Raw genomic sequence first — 18,517 nt, forward strand, 5'->3', positions numbered from 1 at the left:
TGTGGGCAGGGGTCATGGCAGCACTGCTGTGGCCAGAGTGTAAAGTGGCCCCTGAAACATTCCCCAGGGCCATGTGCCTCCTGGAGGCTGCTTGGAGCAACTGGAGCCAGACCCTCTGGCTTGCATGCAGCTGGGCACAGACTGGAAGAAGGCTGAGCCAGGCCCCAGGCTGTGAGTGTCTGCGCTGGGCACTCAGCACTGCAGCGACCCCTGAGTGCACAAGCTGCATGGGGTTCTGGGATCTCTGTCTGGGGCCCTACAGGAGATGTTGAGCTAGTTTTGGTTGCCCCAGGGCCCCCCTGCTAGACCCAGGATGTTTGTGCACGGGGAGAGGTTGGCTGTGTGGGGCTGTGTCTCTGCTGCTAGCACAGAGATACAAGGCAGAGTCATCGGGCTCCAGGGCGTCCACGTGAAGGTAGAGCCTGGAGCTGTCTGGGCACTCAGGTGAGAAGCGACCCGAGGCAGTCTCATTCACAAGGAGCTCCTTATAACTGTAGGCAAACATGAGCTTCGGTGGCTTCTGAGCGCTCTGCTGATACCAGGACACAGCATCATGGCCCAGATGTTGTTCACACTTGAGGGTCACTCTCCTCCCAGGCCCTGTTACCAGGTGTTTGGGGGTCTGGGTAATCCCAGTATCCATGGGGACTGTTGAAAGAAAGGGACAAAATCAGACAAAACCCAGAAAGAAGAGTGTTGCTGCGGCCACAGGGACACTGCTTGAGGTCCCAGGGCAACACCTGGCAACTGAGACTCACCTGCTCCCAGTAGACAGAGAGCCACAGAGCACAGCAGCCTGCAGCCCATGGTGCAGTCAGAGAGGTTGTGGGCATCATCTAGCTAGGGTGTCCTGGGGAAGGGGCTGGGCTCTGGTCTCCTGGGCTTTGGTTGGTGATTTGCCTGTGATGTCACTGTCCCTGTCATTTTCACCAGCCCCAGAGGATATTTCTTCTTCCCTCTTCCATACCTTTTGCAGATTCTGATCGAAGGTGAATTCAAAGTGACTGTGTTGAGCTGTCCGTCTACCAGTTGCTCTCATGCTATTAGCTGCTGTCCTGATTACAGGGCCCCCGTCTCCATTCCCCATCATTCCAAGATCCACATCAAAGGACACTGTTCAAGGGAGAGACCTTTATTCTTTGATCAGCCTCCTTTCTTCCCTCTCAGTTGTGTAGTCATTATCTAAAAGGTTGTTTCCCTCAGGGTCTAAGCTCCATGGAGCTATCTTGCCCATATCTGTGGAGTGGGGAATTGGAAGGGAGTGCTTCCTTTTGGGGCCCATGCCCTCCATTCAAAAAACTTGAGTGTGCTGCCATCCCGGAGCCAGGCACTGGGAAGGGTGGCTGAGGGGACAAGGGATCAGCCAACCTCGACCCCAGTGCTGAGGGTAAAGTGCTTGGCTGGGCTTGGACCAAACAGGATTTTCAAGGGGAGCAATACAAGTCATCTGTGGGACCAAACGGAAACAATATGAAAATGATTTTTATTTAGTATATTTGATGAATCTGCAACCTATGCTCCCACTTGACCTAAGGATGGAGCCCCTAATGCCCAGCTTTCCTCCTCAGTTCTTCCACTATTAGCTCCCATTCCCTCCCATCACCCCCACCTCAGTTTTCAAAGGAGCCACATCGCCTCCTTGTGACCAAGGCACCATATTTCCCAGATTGCAGCCCTATGGTAGCAATTTAGAGGATGCCTGTTCTCATTCACCAGAGGAAAGGACAGGTGGGGATTGGTGGGGGTCAGTGGCTCCGTGAGGAGTACAAGATGTGCGCAGCTCCGAATAGGAAAGAAGCATCTAAATTAACAACAACAACAACAAAAAAGTCAGCAATATTACCATTCATGCATATACCTAGGACAATCGGTCTCTATTCATTTTTCTAATGTAATAAAGTTTATCAGGATTTCAATGTAGCCCCTGAAACAAAAAAAAGGGAGGGTGTACTGGTTGGAATTTAAACAAAGCAGTTGGTTTCTCCTCCTGACCACGTAAGGTATATAATGAACCCCAAAATCACTAAAGCTGGAGATATTCAATTCTTACACAGGATCCTAAAAGGAATCCTAGTGGAAAAGCTAGGATTATGCCTATTATGCGGGACACCATGTAGCAAAGAGACACTTTCTGGCCCTTCCACAAAGAAAGAGCAGAAACTTGAGTAAATAAAATTTTATTGTATTGTTTGGCTCCCGAAAAGCAAAATTCCAACAATTGCAATATATATATATATAATATAATATAATATAATATAATATAATATAATATAATATAATATAATATAAACTGATATCTTGAACAAGAAGAGGAAGTGAAGGCTCAGTTGCACTGAGAATAATACTGAACATAAGCCTTTCCCAAGGCAAGGGGTAGAGGTGGAAGGCTGAAAGGTGAGTTTTGAGTTACCTGAATTAGGGATGTGCCCGTGCAAGGAAAATGATGTAAGGTCAACCTGAATCACAGGAAGAAACAGCGAAGAGGTACAATGGGAAACAGGTAAGGAAATTGATATAAACAATGTATGTATATAATAATGATAAATGTTGCCTAAAGTGCCAAAGAAGGCTTGGATTTAGCCACAGGGTCCTGAAAAGGAACTCTTGTATGGAAATCCTCTTTCTTCTTGGCTACATCCTGATGTTCACGCACAGCCTGGGAGTCCAAAGCTGAGAGAGGACAGGTTCTACTAGGCTGAGGAGCTGAGCAGAGATTTCAGAAGATGCGCAGCTGGAAGCCACTGGCATTCAGACCCAGGGAGGTTGAGAGAATGTGCTGTGACTCCACACTGAGACCCTAAAACTGCCATGCACTAGTAATAATGACCACATGCCATGGCTCCCTAACGGAGAGGGAAACACTGAAATAGAATCTAGCAAATCCTACAATAAAACTGCGAGATTGAACCAAATGCTCTTCAAAGAAGAACAAAGACTCCAGGTGTCACTTGTATATTGTCCACAAGCTCCCCAGAAACCTTTTATCATCTCTCCTGAAGAATATTTTAGACGCCTCCTCATCGATTATTCCATCCCCACACTCTCACTCTTCTGATCCATACTGTACCACCATTGTATCAAAAACCAACGTGCTCATGCTACCTGGCTTCGGGTAGGACCCATGACTAGCTACTGCCTTGAGATTCGTGTCCAGAGTCCTTTGAAGGTCTATAATATCCTCCATCACCTGGGTACTGCATGAGCGTCAGGAATCTTCAAGATGCCACAGGATCTGAATTGGAAAGAGTGGCCCTGGTCATCCTTCTGGAAAGGAGGGAGTCTGCAGAGCACAAGCCTACCCCTCCTGGGGCTTATCCCCAACGCAGTCTTTCTAGTTCACCTGTTGCCAGAACTTTCATGCTTCTCCAAGAATATTTTATTCAGCAAACTCAGTGATGATCTGAATTTCCTTACATTCTTAGATAGTTTCATCATTACCTCATTTCCTCCCTAGGATTTTGCTCATCAACTATTTTTAGTGAATTGCGTGTATTCGGTCACAATGTTTGTACCATTGGCACCCAAATGTACAGCAGAGAAATTCAAGGAATGGCTCCTTCCACCATGTAAGATCTTCAGCACATGGGACAAAGTCCTTTCTTGTATCTGAAATCCTGAGTACTTCAGTGAATTTATTGCTCCAGCTGATAATTGGAATTCTGGACACTTGTGTGACAATAATGGTAGAACTGTCCAATCAGGCATATGAGCAGCCTGTACTACAGACTGGAAATTCCAATACGGGATCCCCTGGGGGGTGAATGGAGCCTCAGGATCCGGTGAACATGTAGCCCCACAGCTTCCTGGCTGGGCCAGAGGGTTTGTGCACAGGGAGGTAGTGACTTTGCAGGGCTGTGTCTTGGCTGCTGGCACAGAAATACACAGCAGAGTCACCTGTCTCCAGGGAGTCGACATGAAGGTTTAAATGAGCTTTTTTAGATGTCTCAGGTGAGAAACGACCTGGAACTGATTCATTTAGATTGAGTTCCTGATTAAAGTAGATAAACATGATCTTCAGCAGTTGCTTGAGGTCTTGCTTATACCAGTACATAGTATTATGGCCCAGATTTTGCTGACATTTTAGTAACTTCTTAGATCCCACGTGGGCGATGAGGTATCTTGGAGTCTGGGAAACTGTTGTGTCCAGGGGTGCTGAGAAGGAAAGGAGAAGAATTCAGACCAGTCCCAGATGGCAGGCTCTTGCCGGCCACATGATGAACAGGCTTAGGGACGCATCATAGCATCACGCCAGCTGGACCAAGGACTCACCTGCTCCCAGGAGGCAGAGGACCATACAGCAGAGGAACCCGGAGCCCATGGTGGAGACAGGCACTGTCTGGTCCTCAGTGGTAAGAAGGAGGTGGCAGGTCTCCACTGCCCTGACAGGTGCGCTGCCTGTGATGTCACAGCCCAGAATGACTTCCCCATGGTGGGCCTCTCCTCTTCCTTCATTTCCTGCCCTTAGCCTTTCAAGACATGCTAATTTCTCCTCTTTTTCAAAGGAATTTGGAATATCTAGGGATAGTTTGAATGGGACATCTCTTGCCTCAGGAATATATCTCTGCCTCCCTGGGTTTTGGCTGGCCCACATCTGGCCACCTCCCCCCTCCTCCTGGTTCTGGCTCCACTCTCAGATTTGGGCAAGTTTCTCTTTTCTGTATCTTCTCGTCTTTCTCCACAGCAATGCAGGGAGATCCCTCTCAAATCTTGGTTCCACTGAATCTCTGATGTGTGCTCCGCCGCCCCCCTGGCTACTTCAGTTGTGGACAAAAGAACCACTGTGGGGTCTCCCACAGGCAGACAACTAAAATGCATGAAGGAATGTTAGGAGCAAGCTGTGATGATAAGTCCCTTTGAGGGGGACCATACTGCAACCCCATTCCCTGTGAAGGTCTCTCTGTCTGAGGGGCAGATCAATGTAGTGAGCAGGAGGCAGCTAGGCAATGAGCAGTGCCTGTGGGACAGGAGCAAACAGTTGGAGAGGTGAATGACAGCAAGAGAGTGGGGGAAAACCTGGGCTCAATGACTTTGCTGTCCTTGACCCGTCTACAGGTCATCTTCTTTTTTGGTACCAAATTTACAGCTAAATGTTTAGCCTAAGGCATCTCAACCTCAGAGATATTGCAGTATTGTTCTGGATAATTCTGTGTTGTGGACACTGCTTAGCAGCATTTGTGGTCTCTATCCACTACCTGCCAGTAGCTCTCCCACCCCAGCTGGGACAACAAGATGTCTCTACCATCACCAAACTGCCCCTGTTGACAACCACTGTCCCCTTTATTCATTGGAGCCCTGTAGCTCCAGGCCACCACCTCTTTCAGGGGTTCTGGTGGTGCCATGGCTCCTCCTCGTGGTCGTCAAGGCGCACTTCCCAGATCCCCGTGTCCTGGGCAGGCTCCAGGGCTTACTAAGGCCAAGCCAGGAGGAGCTATAGGCATGAGAACAAGACACTATTACTGCCACAGAGACAGCAGGCACATATGCTAATACCCACACCCACAGCCACACCCACGCCCACCACACGCACTGTTTGGCAACACTAACTGTCAAGTACTGGTCAACTTCTTCAAACACAGGTGTTTTGCTTTCCTTTTTATTTTTTTCTTAGTTGAACACAGAACAGGTGCGTGAGACAGAGTAGTGAACCAAACAGAAACAACCACCCTCCTTCCAGGAGCTCCAGCACGCTTTACTTATTTGCTCTCATTGAATAGTTATTTAGTGCAAAGCACAGGGAAGGCAATATTCTCATGCTCATGACGCTTGTATTCTGATAGGAACAAAAAGAATATCACAGACTGCTCTAGGCATATTAAATATAAGATATAGAAGTGAGGATATAGTCAGTAGTAACACGGTTTAAAAACTACCCTATATGACTTCCCACTTGTTCATCTAAAACAATGGGCTGAAATAAAAAATTTCCAAGTCTCTCTCCATGTTTAGATTGTATGATGCTAACCAGGGAGACCCCGAGATGATTGCTGGATTAGTGGGGCTTATGCATGCAGTTTCCAAGTACTTACCTCAAGGTCCCTCTCAGCTTACAAGGGAACCTTTACAAAGAAAACTGGATCGTGGTGATAGTTGAGTAGCACCTAAGTATATTTAAACTCCAAGAGTTGTACACTTGAAATGGGTATTATTTCATGCAAATTACACTTCCGTAAAGTAAAAATACTCCAGACGTTTCATTTGGAACCTAAGTGATCACATACTAGGAGCAAAGGTGAACAGCCATCCACAAACCTGAAGCTTGGTTGAAATCCAACTCACTTTTCAACCAGATTCAGAAGACTTGCCCCCACCAAGATGTCGTAGTGTAGCAAAAAGGAATTATCTCTATAAGATAATACATCATCCAGAGCCGTCATCTTACCTCTAACATTTTTCACTTACAATATCTAGCATTCAAACACAGATCATCTGTGGGCTGGCTCTACAGAGTGGAGAATGATCCATCAGACCTTCCAGCTGAGAACTGATCTCTGAGTGTTTAGGCTTCTCAAGAGAGTATCCTTGTAGAATAAAATAAGAAACTCCACTTTCTGCCCCAGCATCTGCCTCTACCAATGGAGGTATAAGTGACCAGAGATGGGGTCACACGTCAGGATAACTCTCATCCCCCAATCTGTGACCAGCTGGCTGGGAGTCTGTTTGACTTCAGGTTCTGTGTGTCCTGTAGGAGGATAAAGAAGCCAGAGATTGAATAAGGAAATGGTATAGAAGAGCCTCAGGTAAGTCCAAGATGAGAAATTCCTAAGATTTCAACTGTTTACCAAAGACTAAAAATCTCCCAAGAGCCTGGAATCCATGGCAGAGTCAGGGCAGGAATGAGTCTTCTCCTAGCTCAGGCCTCTGCACCCCGTGGAGGGATTCCTGCTACACCCACTGGGGCGCCCCTGCAGGAGAGAGGAGGGAGCCTCTGTGTCAGTGCAGGCATCTGACTCCCCAGGACACAGGGGTCAGCTCACCCCATGCTGTCTCCTAGCCTGTGCAGGATGGAGGACCATGGCAAGGGGCAATGCCAGAAATCATGGGGTTCGGCAAGGACAGCCCCGAGGATGCAGTCCTGCTCTGAAATGTCAGGGGGCCTCCAGTCTTATTGCCCGTTGTGAGCAACAATCCTGGGGCAGAGGACTCTGTGGCTGATAAGGCAGGATGTGAAGACCTGAAGAAATAGGATGAGAGTGACAGAAGGAAAGAGAATTAGGCCTGAAAGCGTCACAGCTGAGAGGAAGAGAGGCTCTTGGGGAGCTCAGTCCCGGGACATGTAGCAGACAATGACCTGGAAAGAATGATCCAAATCTGGGGAGGAAACTATTGTCCTCAGAGGTAGGAACTGACTGAGCTGGGTGGTGAGGGGAGGAGGTGTTCTGGAAAAGGGCTCAGCCTGTTTGGAGCTGGGACAGGGGCTGAGGTCCAGGGTCTCACTGGGGTGGAAGGAATAGTCAGAGGAAGGTGCCTGTGGGCAGGGGTCATGGCAGCACTGCTGTGGCCAGAGTGTAAAGTGGCCCCTGAAACATTCCCCAGGGCCATGTGCCTCCTGGAGGCTGCTTGGAGCAACTGGAGCCAGACCCTCTGGCTTGCATGCAGCTGGGCACAGACTGGAAGAAGGCTGAGCCAGGCCCCAGGCTGTGGGTGTCTGCGCTGGGCACTCAGCACTGCAGCGACCCCTGAGTGCACAAGCTGCATGGGGTTCTGGGATCTCTGTCTGGGGCCCTACAGGAGATGTTGAGCTAGTTTTGGTTGCCCCAGGGCCCCCCTGCTAGACCCAGGATGTTTGTGCACAGGGAGAGGTTGGCTGTGTGGGGCTGTGTCTCTGCTGCTAGCACAGAGATACAAGGCAGAGTCATCGGGCTCCAGGGCGTCCACGTGAAGGTAGAGCCTGGAGCTGTCTGGGCACTCAGGTGAGAAGCGCTCCGAGGCAGTCTCATTCTCAAGGAGCTCCTTATAGCTGTAGGCAAACATGAGCTTTGGTGGCTTCTGAGCGCTCTGCTGATACCAGTACACAGCATCATGGCCCAGATGTTGTTCACACTTGAGGGTCACTCTCCTCCCAGGCCCTGTTACCAGGTGTTTGGGGGTCTGGGTAATCCCAGTGTCCATGGGGACTGTTGAAAGAAAGGGACAAAATTAGACAAAACCCAGAAAGAAGAGTGTTGCTGCGGCCACAGGGACACTGCTTGAGGTCCCAGGGCAACACCTGGCCACTGAGACTCACCTGCTCCCAGTAGACAGAGAGCCACAGAGCACAGCAGCCTGCAGCCCATGGTGCAGTCAGAGATGTTGTGGGCATCATCTAGCTAGGGTGTCCTGGGGAAGGGGCTGGGCTCTGGTCTCCTGGGCTTTGGTTGGTGATTTGCCTGTGATGTCACTGTCCCTGTCATTTTCACCAGCCCCAGAGGATATTTCTTCTTCCCTCTTCCATACCTTTTGCAGATTCTGATCGAAGGTGAATTCAAAGTGACTGTGTTGAGCTGTCCGTCTACCAGTTGCTCTCATGCTATTAGCTGCTGTCCTGATTACAGGGCCCCCGTCTCTATTCCCCATCATTCCAAGATCCACATCAAAGGACACTGTTCAAGGGAGAGACCTTTATTCTTTGATCAGCCTCCTTTCTTCCCTCTCAGTTGTGTAGTCATTATCTAAAAGGTTGTTTCCCTCAGGGTCTAAGCTCCATGGAGCTATCTTGCCCATATCTGTGGAGTGGGGAATTGGAAGGGAGTGCTTCCTTTTGGGGCCCATGCCCTCAATTCAAAAAACTTGAGTGTGCTGCCATCCCGGAGCCAGGCACTGGGAAGGGTGGCTGAGGGGACAAGGGATCAGCCAACCTCGACCCCAGTGCTGAGGGTAAAGTGCTTGGCTGGGCTTGGACCAAACAGGATTTTCAAGGGGAGCAATACAAGTCATCTGTGTGGGACCAAACGGAAACAATATGAAAATGATTTTTTTTAGTATATTTGATGAATCTGCAACCTATGCTCCCACTTGACCTAAGGATGGAGCCCCTAATGCCCAGCTTTCCTCCTCAGTTCTTCCACTATTAGCTCCCATTCCCTCCCATCACCCCCACCTCAGTTTTCAAAGGAGCCACATCGCCTCCTTGTGACCAAGGCACCATATTTCCCAGATTGCAGCCCTATGGTAGCAATTTAGAGGATGCCTGTTCTCATTCACCAGAGGAAAGGACAGGTGGGGATTGGTGGGAGTCAGTGGCTCCGTGAGGAGTACAAGATGTGCGCAGCTCCGAATAGGAAAGAAGCATCTAAATTAACAACAACAACAAAAAAAAAGTCAGCAATATTACCATTCATGCATATATCTAGGACAATCGGTCTCTATTCATTTTTCTAATGTAATAAAGTTTATCAGGATTTCAATGTAGCCCCTGAAACAAAAAAAAGGGAGGGTGCACTGGTTGGAATTTAAACAAAGCAGTTGGTTTCTCCTCCTGACCACGTAAGGTATATAATGAACTCCAAAATCACTAAAGCTGGAGATATTCAATTCTTACACAGGATCCTAAAAGGAATCCTAGTGGAAAAGCTAGGATTATGCCTATTATGCAGGACACCATGTAGCAAAGAGATACTTTCTGGCCCTTCCACAAAGAAAGAGCAGAAACTTGAGTAAATAAAATTTTATTGTATTGTTTGGCTCCCGAAAAGCAAAATTCCAACAATTGCAATATAATATAATATAATATAATATAATATAATATAATATAATATAATATAATAAACTGATATCTTGAACAAGAAGAGGAAGTGAAGGCTCAGTTGCACTGAGAATAATACTGAACATAAGCCTTTCCCAAGGCAAGGGGTAGAGGTGGAAGGCTGAAAGGTGAGTTTTAAGTTACCTGAATTAGGGATGTGCCCGTGCAAGGAAAATGATGCAAGGTCAACCTGAATCACAGGAAGAAACAGCGAAGAGGTACAATGGGAAACAGGTAAGGAAATTGATATAAACAATGCATGTATATAATAATGATAAATGTTGCCTAAAGTGCCAAAGAAGGCTTGGATTTAGCCACAGGGTCCTGAAAAGGAACTCTTGTAAGGAAATCCTCTTTCTTCTTGGCTACATCCTGATGTTCACGCACAGCCTGGGAGTCCAAAGCTGAGAGAGGACAGGTTCTACTAGGCTGAGGAGCTGAGCAGAGATTTCAGAAGATGCGCAGCTAGAAGCCACTGGCATTCAGACCCAGGTAGGTTGAGAGAATGTGCTGTGACTCCACACTGAGACCCTAAAACTGCCATGCACTAGTAATAATGACCACATGCCATGGCTCCCTAACGGAGAGGGAAACACTGAAATAGAATCTAGCAACTCCTACAATAAAACTGCGAGATTGAACCAAATGCTCTTCAAAGAAGAACAAAGACTCCAGGTGTCACTTGTATATTGTCCACAAGCCCCCCAGAAACCTTTCATCATCTATCCTGAAGAATATTTTAGACGCCTCCTCAACGATTATTCCATCCCCACACTCTCACTCTTCTGATCCATACTGTACCACCATTGTATCAAAAACCAACGTGCTCATGCTACCTGGATTCAGGTAGGACCCATGACTAGCTACTGCCTTGAGATTCGTGTCCAGAGTCCTTTGAAGGTCTATTATATCCTCCATCACCTGGGTACTGCATGAGCGGCAGGAATCTTCAAGATGCCACAGGATCTGAATTGGAAAGAGTGGCCCTGGTCATCCTTCTGGAAAGGAGGAAGTCTGCAGAGCACAAGCCTACCCCTCCTGGGGCTTATCCCCAACACAGTCTTTCTAGTTCACCTGTTGCCAGAACTTTCATGCTTCTCCAAGAATATTTTATTCAGCAAACTCAGTGATGATCTGAATTTCCTTACATTCTTAGATAGTTTCATCATTACCTCATTTCCTCCCTAGGATTTTGCTCATCAACTATTTTTAGTGAATTGCGTGTATTCGGTCACAATGCTTGTACCATTGGCACCCAAATGTACAGCAGAGAAATTCAAGGAATGGCTCCTTCCACCATGTAAGATCTTCAGCACATGGGACAAAGTCCTTTCTTGTTTCTGAAATCCTGAGTACTTCAGTGAATTTATTTGCTCCAGCTGATAATTGGAATTCTGGACACTTCTGTGACAATAATGGTAGAACTGTCCAATCAGGCATATGAGCAGCCTGTACTACAGACTGGAAATTCCAATACGGGATCCCCTGGGGGGTGAATGGAGCCTCAGGATCCGGTGAACATGTAGCCCCACAGCTTCCTGGCTGGGCCAGAGGGTTTGTGCACAGGGAGGTAGTGACTTTGCAGGGCTGTGTCTTGGCTGCTGGCACAGAAATACACAGCAGAGTCACCTGTCTCCAGGGAGTTGACATGAAGGTTTAAATGAGCTTTTTTAGATGTCTCAGGTGAGAAACGACCTGGAACTGATTCATTTAGACTGAGTTCCTGATTAAAGTAGATAAACATGATCTTCAGCAGTTGCTTGAGGTCTTGCTTATACCAGTACATAGCATTATGGCCCAGATTTTGCTCACATTTTAGTAACTTCTTAGATCCCACGTGGGCGGTGAGGTATCTTGGAGTCTGGGAAACTGTTGTGTCCAGGGGTGCTGAGAAGGAAAGGAGAAGAATTCAGACCAGTCCCAGATGGCAGGCTCTTGCCGGCCACATGATGAACAGGCTTAGGGACGCATCATAGCATCACGCCAGCTGGACCAAGGACTCACCTGCTCCCAGGAGGCAGAGGACCATACAGCAGAGGAACCCGGAGCCCATGGTGGAGACAGGCACTGTCTGGTCCTCAGTGGTAAGAAGAAGGTCGCAGGTCTCCACTGCCCTGACAGGCGGGCTGCCTGTGATGTCACAGCCCAGAATGACTTCCCCATGGTGGGCCTCTCCTCTTCCTTCATTTCCTGCCCTTAGCCTTTCAAGACATGCTAATTTCTCCTCTTTTTCAAAGGAATTTGGAATATCTAGGGATAGTTTGAATGGGACATCTCTTGCCTCAGGAATATATCTCTGCCTCCCTGGGTTTTGGCTGGCCCACATCTGGCCACCTCCACCCTCCTCCTGGTTCCGGCTCCACTCAGATTTGGGCAAGTTTCTCTTTTCTGTATCTTCTCGTCTTTCTCCACAGTAATGCAGGGAGATCCCTCTCAAATCTTGGTTCCACTGAATCTCTGATGTGTGCTCCACCACCCCCCTGGCTACTTCAGTTGTGGACAAAAGAACCACTGTGGGGTCTCCCACAGGCACCAGCTGCAGACAACTAAAATGCATGAAGGAATGTTAGGAGCAAGCTGTGATGATAAGTCCCTTTGAGGGGGACCATACTGCAACCCCATTCCCTGTGAAGGTCTTCTCTGTCTGAGGGGCAGATCAATGTAGTGAGCAGGAGGCAGCTAGGCAATGAGCAGTCCCTGTGGGACAGGAGCAAACAGTTGGAGAGGTGAATGACAGCAAGAGAGTGGGGGAAAACCTGGGCTCAATGACTTTGCTGTCCTTGACCCGTCTACAGGTCATCTTCTTTTTTGGTACCAAATTTACAACTAAATGTTTAGCCTAAGGCATCTCAACCTCAGAGATATTGCAGTATTGTTCTGGATAATTCTGTGTTGTGGACACTGCTTAGCAGCATTTGTGGTCTCTATCCACTACCTGCCAGTAGCTCTCCCACCCCAGCTGGGACAACAAGATGTCTCTACCATCACCAAACTGCCCCTGTTGACAACCACTGTCCCCTTTATTCATTGGAGCCCTGTAGCCCCAGGCCACCACCTCTTTCAGGGGTTCTGGTGGTGCCATGGCTCCTCCTCGTGGTCGTCAAGGCGCACTTCCCAGATCCCCGTGTCCTGGGCAGGCTCCAGGGCTTACTAAGGCCAAGCCAGGAGGAGCTATAGGCATGAGAACAAGACACTATTACTGCCACAGAGACAGCAGGCACATATGCTAATACCCACACCCACACCCACACCCACGCCCACCACACACACTGTTTGGCAACACTAACTGTCAAGTACTGGTCAACTTCTTCAAACACAGGTGTTTTGCTTTCCTTTTTATTTTTTTCTTAGTTGAACACAGAACAGGTGCTCGAGACACAGTAGTGAACCAAACAGAAACAACCACCCTCCTTCCAGGAACTCCAGCACGCTTTACTTATTTGCTCTCATTGAATAGTTATTTAGTGCAAAGCACAGGGAAGGCAATATTCTCATGCTCATGACGCTTGTATTCTGATAGGAACAAAAAGAATATCACAGACTGCTCTAGGCATATTAAATATAAGATATAGAAGTGAGGATATAGTCAGTAGTAACACAGTTAAAAACTACCCTATATGACTTCCCACTTGTTCATCTAAAACAATGGGCTGAAATAAAAAATTTCCAAGTCTCTCTCCAGTTTAGATTGTATGATGCTAACCAGGGAGACCCCGAGATGATTGCTGGATTAGTGGGGCTTATGCATGCAGTTTCCAAGTACTTACCTCAAGGTCCCTCTCAGCTTACAAGGGAACCTTTACAAAGAAAACTGGATCGTGGTGATAGTTGAGTAGTACCTAAGTATATTTAAACTCCAAGAGTTGTACACTTGAAATGGGTATTATTTCATGCAAATTACACTTCTGTAAAGTAAAAATACTCCAGACGTTTCATTTGGAACCTAAGTGATCACATACTAGGCGCAAAGGTGAACAGCCATCCACAAACCTGAAGCTTGGTTGAAATCCAACTCACTTTTCAACCAGATTCAGAAGACTTGCCCCCACCAAGATGTCGTAGTGTAGCAAAAAGGAATTATCTCTATAAGATAATACATCATCCAGAGCCGTCATCTTACCTCTAACATTTTTCACTTAGAATATCTAGCATTCAAACACAGATCATCTGTGGGCTGGCTCTACAGAGTGGAGAATGATCCATCAGACCTTCCAGCTGAGAACTGATCTCTGAGTGTTTAGGCTTCTCAAGAGAGTATCCTTGTAGAATAAAATAAGAAACTCCACTTTCTGCCCCAGCATCTGCCTCTACCAATGGAGGTATAAGTGACCAGAGATGGGGTCACACGTCAGGATTACTCTCAACCCCCAATCTGTGACCAGCTGGCTGGGAGTCTGTTTGACTTCAGGTTCTGTGTGTCCTGTAGGAGGATAAAGAAGCCAGAGATTGAATAAGGAAATGGTATAGAAGAGCCTCAGGTAAGTCCAAGATGAGAAATTCCTAAGATTTCAACTGCTTACCAAAGACTAAAAGTCTCCCAAGAGCCTGGAATCCATGGCAGAGTCAGGGCAGGAATGAGTCTTCTCCTAGCTCAGGCCTCTGCACCCCGTGGAGGGATTCCTGCTACACCCACTGGGGCGCCCCTGCAGGAGAGAGGAGGGAGCCTCTGTGTCAGTGCAGGCATCTGACTCCCCAGGACACAGGGGTCAGCTCACCCCATGCTGTCTCCTAGCCTGTGCAGGATGGAGGACCATGGCAAGGGGCAATGCCAGAAATCATGGGGTTCGGCAAGGACAGCCCCGAGGATGCAGTCCTGCTCTGAAATGTCAGGGGGCCTTCCAGTCTTATTGCCCGTTGTGAGCAACAATCCTGGGGCAGAGGACTCTGTGGCTGATAAGGCAGGATGTGAAGACCTGAAGAAATAGGATGAGAGTGACAGAAGGAAAGAGAATTAGGCCTGAAAGCGTCACAGCTGAGAGGAAGAGAGGCTCTTGGGGAGCTCAGTCCCAGGACATGTAGCAGACAATGACCTGGAAAGAATGATCCAAATCTGGGGAGGAAACTATTGTCCTCAGAGGTAGGAACTGACTGAGCTGGGTGGTGAGGGGAGGAGGTGTTCTGGAAAAGGGCTCAGCCTGTTTGGAGCTGGGACAGGGGCTGAGGTCCAGGGTCTCACTGGGGTGGAAGGAATAGTCAGAGGAAGGTGCCTGTGGGCAGGGGTCATGGCAGCACTGCTGTGGCCAGAGTGTAAAGTGGCCCCTGAAACATTCCCCAGGGCCATGTGCCTCCTGGAGGCTGCTTGGAGCAACTGGAGCCGGACCCTCTGGCTTGCATGCAGCTGGGCACAGACTGGAAGAAGGCTGAGCCAGGCCCCAGGCTGTGTGTGTCTGCGCTGGGCACTCAGCACTGCAGTGACCCCTGAGTGCACAAGCTGCATGGGATTCTGGGATCTCTGTCTGGGGCCCTACAGGAGATGCTGAGCTAGTCTCGGTTGTCCCATGGCCCCCCTGCTAGACCCAGGATGTTTGTGCACGGGGAGAGGTTGGCTGTGTGGGGCTGTGTCTCTGCTGCTAGCACAGAGATACAAGGCAGAGTCATCGGGCTCCAGGGCGTCCACGTGAAGGTAGAGCCTGGAGCTGTCTGGGCACTCAGGTGAGAAGCGACCGGGGCAGTCTCATTCTCAAGGAGCTCCTTATAGCTGTAGGCAAACATGAGCTTCGGTGGCTTCTGAGCGCTCTGCTGATACCAGGACACAGCATCATGGCCCAGATGTTGTTCACACTTGAGGGTCACTCTCCTCCCAGGCCCTGTTACCAGGTGTTTGGGGGTCTGGGTAATTCCAGTGTCCATGGGGACTGTGGGAGCAAGAAACCACAGTTAGAGTGTTTAGGAAGCAGTACCATGTAAAAAGCCAGAAGCCTGAGGACAGAGATGTCCCAGGAGTTCTCAGGACTCACCTGCCCCCAGGAGACAAAGGACCACCCAGTAGAGGAGCCTGCAGCCCATGGCAGCACCTGACTGGAAGGACTGGATGTCTCTCTGCTCAGATTCCTGTACTGGCACCTGGTGAGGATTTGCTGGTGAAGTCCGTGCCCTGTTTACTTCCACAGCTCACATTTCCTCTCTCACTTATGCCCTGTACCAGCGTCACCAGAGCTGGTCTTGGTCTGGCGTGGCAGGACCAAATGTACCGGGGCAGCTGTGGAGGATTTCCCATGCCCAGCTGCCTCAAGGAGGTTTCTCAGTCAGTTGCTTTTTTCTTTCTTTCTTTCTTTCCTTCCTTCTTTCTTTCTTTCTTTCTTTCTTTCTTTCTTTCTTTCTTTCTTTCTTTTCTTTCTTTCTTTCTTTCTTTCTTTCTTTCTTTCTTTCTTTCTTTCTTTCTTTCTTTCCTTTTTTCTAGTAGCTTCCTCCCCCAACTGAGCCTTTCCTTTCTCTTTCTACTTGACCGCACCTCCTCAGCTCAGACATGCATTCCTTCCCTTGGGGTAGATGTCCCCCCACACTGTGTCTCATGGAACCAGGACAATCCCACTCAAGCCTCATCTTGATTTAACTCAGAGATACCACCTTGCTTGGTTTGTGGAGTCTCTCCCTATCTCCAGCTGTGCTTCATTTTATTTTATTTTTTAAAAAGATTTTATGTATTTATTCATGAGAGACACAGAGAGAGAGAGAAGCAGAGACACAGACAGAGGAAGAAGCAGGCTTCTTGCAGTAAGCTCGATGTGGGACTGGATCCCAGGACCCCAGGATCACACCCTGAGCCGAAGGCAGATGCCCAACCACCAAGCCACCCCGGTGTCCCAACTGTGCTTAATTTTAAGACATAAGAATTTAATGCCAAGTTGGTAAGAAGCACCCTCAGTGGGTATTGATGAGTTTACAAAGTAATATGCTGCAACCTGTACCCCTAGAGAGCATCTCCCTAACCTGGGGTGCAGAGCCTGATCATGGATGGGTCACATACAGAGGAAGCACAGGAGAGTAATGAAAGATCCTAAGGGATGTGAACCCCGGGGGCTGCAGACATAATGCTGTAGAGGCTGGGGAGGTACACCGTGGACTGGGTTTTAGTGTCCAGGTTGTGCACATACCATCTCCCAAGCCGACCCGGGAGCAAACCCAATGCTAAAGTGTTCTCTTCCTTCTTAGGCACCCTGCTTCCCCTTGCCTTCCCTCCTCCCAGACTAGCTCCAGGGATTTCAGTAAAGTCACAGCTCCTCCTTAGGTTCAAAGAGGGACACATTAATCTCCTCTGCACCATCTGTCTGGGAGGGGTGGAGGGTGGTGGTGGTGGTGGTGGAAGGGAGCATGGAGTTCAAGGGCTCTCTTAGTTTGTTCACCAAGCATTGGTGAGTAAGGCGATGTTCTCGTCCTTGAAATTCTTCTAGACTCCTAAGAACAAAGGGACTCGTTTTTAGATAACATGGAGTTTGGAGAGCTTTAGTGTCTTTTTTAAGAAAGTTAAAACATAATTGGTTTTTATTCCGCTAAAGCATTTCATCTCCTTGCCTTCTCCTTTCCTCATCCCCGAAACCTGGATCAAGGGAGAGTCTGAAATACTGATCTCCAATCCCCCGTTTAACTCTGAAACAGCATGAGCTGTCAGGATAAGCTTCCACCCAGATGTTTACTAGGGCTAGGACCTTCCAGAGCTCCCCGCCCTTATCAGAATACGGAACACTTTGCAGGTACTTGACCCATAATTGTCGAATGAAGGAATAGATGGACACAATGGAAAGTAGTAAAAGGCCACACGTGAGTCTAACCAACAAAAAAATTAACTCCAAATGTGCTATGATTGGCACTGGTGTATTCGTACTAGTGACTTAAGGAAATTGAGGGCCTGGTGTCAGGACACAAGGCAGAAATTTGAATGATAAATAAATTTGTTTGGCATGAAGTGAACATTTGGTACTAATTTGTATTTTATTTTAAAGATTTTACTTATTTATTCGTGAGAGACACAGAGAGAGAGGCAGAGACACAGGCAGAGGGAGAAGCAGGCTCCATGCAGGGAGCCCGATGCGGGACTCGATCCCAAGACTCCGGGATCACAATCTGAGCCAAAGGCAGATGCTCAACCACTGAGCCACCCAGGTGTCCTGATACTAACTTGTACTTTGAAGGATAGGTATAATAATTTTCCAATATGCATCAAGCATCCTCCAAAGGAGATTCAGAAGTCGAAAAATCATTTCTCTTCGTAAACCATCCTTGTTGTCAGGGCCCCCATAGTGATGGGTATTTGAGTATTTCCTTACAATACGGCACAAGAATATATTCTAGGCTTATCTTGTTCTTTCCCTGCCTTCATCATGATATCAGCTGTTTCTCCATAGAGCCCTGGTTCTGTTTATTATCCAAAGAGCCCTGGATAATGGTATTTAGAAAACAAGAGATGGGCACTAGATCTGGGCTTTGGGGGTGCTAGCACTCCCAAGTCATCAGTGGACAGATCCTAGGGGATACACATATGTAGACAGGCACACAAATGCACACATATTAACACGCATCTTTAATTCTATATCTATCTATGCGTATTGAAAAACCAAGAGTTTACACGAATAATTCCAGTTCCAATTCCCATATGATAAGGCCCCTTCTAGCGTTCTGGCGTCATCCCTTTCTATATTTGCAATTCCCTTGCAATACGGAGAAACTTGGCTCCTGTTATCCTTAATAGGTTTACACATTTGATCCACCTCTTCGCATGTGCCCAATTGCCCATGGCAATGGCAACCTTCTCCCCCCTGCATGTGTCTGCCTCACCCTGCTTGGGATCTGAGAGCCTGG

The 18,517-nt window shown here is 48.1% G+C and overlaps 1 pseudogene; it reads right to left on the bottom strand.

The window, feature by feature from the left end:
• Positions 1-256: 256 nt before the first annotated feature.
• LOC112907046 (uncharacterized) lies at positions 257-1,087 on the bottom strand (annotated as a pseudogene).
• Between the last annotated feature and the right edge of the window lie 17,430 nt (positions 1,088-18,517).

This window comes from Vulpes vulpes, chromosome 7 (assembly GCF_048418805.1).
Source record: "Vulpes vulpes isolate BD-2025 chromosome 7, VulVul3, whole genome shotgun sequence".
Classification (NCBI taxonomy): Eukaryota; Metazoa; Chordata; class Mammalia; order Carnivora; family Canidae; genus Vulpes; species Vulpes vulpes.